This window comes from Micromys minutus (assembly GCF_963924665.1).
Source record: "Micromys minutus genome assembly, chromosome: 4".
In the NCBI taxonomy this organism is placed as follows: Eukaryota; Metazoa; Chordata; class Mammalia; order Rodentia; family Muridae; genus Micromys; species Micromys minutus.
The window spans coordinates 31,871,529-31,874,626 of record NC_137973.1 but is presented as its reverse complement, the minus strand read 5'-3'; the positions used below and the strand labels follow the sequence as shown (position 1 = coordinate 31,874,626).

General features: G+C 46.8%; 1 pseudogene across 1 annotated transcript; it reads left to right on the top strand.

Annotated features, from left to right (window-relative positions):
• The first annotated feature begins 1,448 nt into the window (after positions 1–1,448).
• Positions 1,449–2,658, top strand: LOC308420043 (aldo-keto reductase family 1 member B1-like; annotated as a pseudogene). Its single transcript has one exon. The product of its transcript is annotated as an aldo-keto reductase family 1 member B1-like (transcript).
• Positions 2,659–3,098: the final 440 nt, after the last annotated feature.

The window sequence follows — 3,098 nt, the reverse complement described above, 5'->3', positions numbered from 1 at the left end:
TAGAAGAAGAATAGTGGGAGAAAGGTGTCTTAGTCAGAGTTTCTATTCCTGCACAAGCATCATGGCCAAGAAGCAAGTTGAGAAGAAAAGTATTTATTCAGCTTACACTTTGACATTTCTGTTTATAACCAAAGAAAGTTAGGACTGGAATCCAAGCAGGTTAGGAAGCAGGAGCCAATGCAGAGGCCATGGAGGGATGTTGCTTACTGGCTTGCTTCCCCTGGCTTGCTCAGCCTGCTTTATTATAGAACCCAGGTCTACCAGCCCAGGGATGGCACCACCCACAATGGGCTGGGCCCTCCCCCCTTGGTCACTAGTTGAGAAAATGCCTTACAGCTTGATCTCATGGAGGCATTTCCTCAATGGAGGCTCTTTTCTCTGTGATAACTCCAGTTTGTGTCAAGTTGACACACAAACCAGCCACTATAAAAGAAGACCAAAAAACAGGGCATGCTGGTGACTTTCAGATTTAAGATGTTAAAAGAAGGAAGGGAAACTGAGGCTAAAGAAGTCCAACCAAATCTTACTGTACTGACCGGTATCTACTGAAGTATGGGTATTTAGAGAGGAAGACACACGCTAAGTGACCCATGGATGCTGGATTGGCAGCCTGTGCAAGCTAGTTTTTATACCAACCTGACACAGACTAGAGCCATTTTGAAAGAGGGGAACCTCAATTAAGAAACTAACAATCCCCACCACATGGGCCTGTGGGCAAGCCTGTGGTACATTTTCTTGATATACAATTAATGTCAGAGGGCCCAGCCCATTATGGGAGGTGCCACCCCTGGGCTGGTGGTGGTATGTGCTGTTAAAAATGCAACCTGAGTAAGCTACAAGGAGCAAGCCAGTAAGCAGCATTCTTCCATGGCCTCTGCACAGCTCCTGCCTCTGAGTGCCAGTCCTGTTTGAGTTCTCGTTCTGTCTTCCATCCACGGTGGAATATGATGTGGAATATAAGCCAAATAAACCCTTTCTGTCTCCAGTTGCTTTTGGACGCAGTGTTTTATCACAGCAACAGGAACCCTAACTAAGACACAGCCTGGGTAACAGGAGACAGCTGGACCCAGCCTGGAAACTGCAGCCACTTTCAGAATGAGCTTGCTGAATCACTTTCTGTTGTGGGCCATGGTTTCTTGATTTGTGCAGCAAAACCATTGGTCTTTTCTCATCAAGACCACCTTCAGATCTGAAGTTGTTTTCAGTTTTGCATTATTTGTATTACTACCAAAGGTGCCATTTTAAAAGAGTTTAAAGACTGGGACTGTAGCCCAGTTGGTAGTGAGATTATCTGTGCAAAGGGCCCTGGGCTCCAACCATGGCACATTTTTCCCCCAAAAGACATGAGGATGACTGCTTGCATGTAATCCCAGCACTCAGGTGGCAGAGGCAGGAGAATCAGAAGTTCGATGTCCACATTTGATGGTCTGGCTGTATAATGTGCAGCGATCATGGCTAGCCATCTGAAACTCAACAACAGCACCAAGATGCCCATCCTGAGCCTGGGCACCTGGAAGTCTCCTCCTGGCCAGGTGACTGAGGCTATGAAGGTTGCTATCAACGTGGGGTATTGCCACATTGGCCATGCCCAGGTGTGCAGAATGACAAGGAGGTGGGCGTGGCCCTCCAGGAGAAGCTCGAGGAGCAGATGATGAAGTGTCAGGATCTCTTCATCGTCAGCAAGCTATGGTGCATGCTCCACAACATGGTTCTGAAAGGAGCCTGACGGAAGACACTGAGCGACCTGTGCTGGACTACCCGGATTCTCTACCATATTCACCGGCCAACGGGCTTCAAGCCTGGACCAGACAGTTCCCCACTGGATGCATCAGGATTCATGATTCCTGCTGACACCAATTTTGTGGACACTTGGTCAGCTATGAAACAATTAGTGGATGGAGGTTTGGTAAAAGCAATTGGTGTCTCCAACTTCAACCCTCTTCAGATTGAGAGGATCTTAAACAAACCTGGCTTAAATATAAGCCAGCCGATAACCAGATCGTGTGCCACGCATACCTACCTCAGGAGAAGCTGATTGAGTACTGCCATTGCAAAGACATCATGGTAACTGCATACAGTCCCCTTGGTTCTCCTGATAGGCCCTAGGCCAAGCCTGAAGACCCTTCTCTCCTGGAGCATCCCAGGATCAAGGCAATTGCAGCCCAGTACAATAAAGCTACAGCCCAGGTGCTGATCTGGTTCTCTATTCAAAGAAACATGGTAGTGATCCCCAAGTCTGTGACGACAGCACACACTGCTGAGAACTTTAAAGTCTTTGACTTTGAGCTGAACATCGAGGACATGACCAGTCTACTCAGCTACAACAGGAACTGGAGGGTGTGTGCCTTTATGAGCTGTGCCAAACAAGGATCGCTTGCCCCTTCCACACCAAAGTCTGAAGCTGCGAATTCCAGCTCCTCCCCGGAGTTCTTTCTGCCTCATCTGCCCTTGCCAGTATCCTGTGACCTGTGCCTTGCAGACCAGACAGTGAGAGTTTGTGAGTTTGATATAGAGTCTGGAGGGCAGTACCAGGAGCTGGGGTGTTTGTTCCAACCTCTCTTGGTCTTTCTTCTTCCCACCTGGAGGACATGGCACAAGCACCCTTTCCTAGCAAACAGAAGCAAGATTTGTAGCCCAGATCGTGCCACTAACACTTAAATCTGAGAGCTTAGAACTACAGCCCTATGGGTCAGACTTCTCCTTGCCTCAAATAAAAACTGCTTGTGTGGGGGGGGAGATCAATGTAATTCTCAGCTACATAGTAAGTTCAAGGCCATTCCAGAATATGGAAGAATTTATTTATTTAAAAAAAAAAAAAAAAAAAAAAAAAAAAAAAAAGAGGAGGAGGAGGAAGAGGAAGAAAAGGAGGAAGGGAAAGAATGAAAAGAAGAAACCAATAAGGACATGACAGATGTAGGGCTGAAAGGGTTAAATGAGTTGACTAGGACACTAAGTAAAATGTCCTATAGAGATTCTAATAACTATGTTTTAATAGAAAAAAATAGGGTCCCTAGTGGGAGTACACATCAAATTCTATGAGATTGGGCTGTGTCTGGGGAAAGCCTGCCTGATGGGGGATGCTGCACCCCCATAAACAG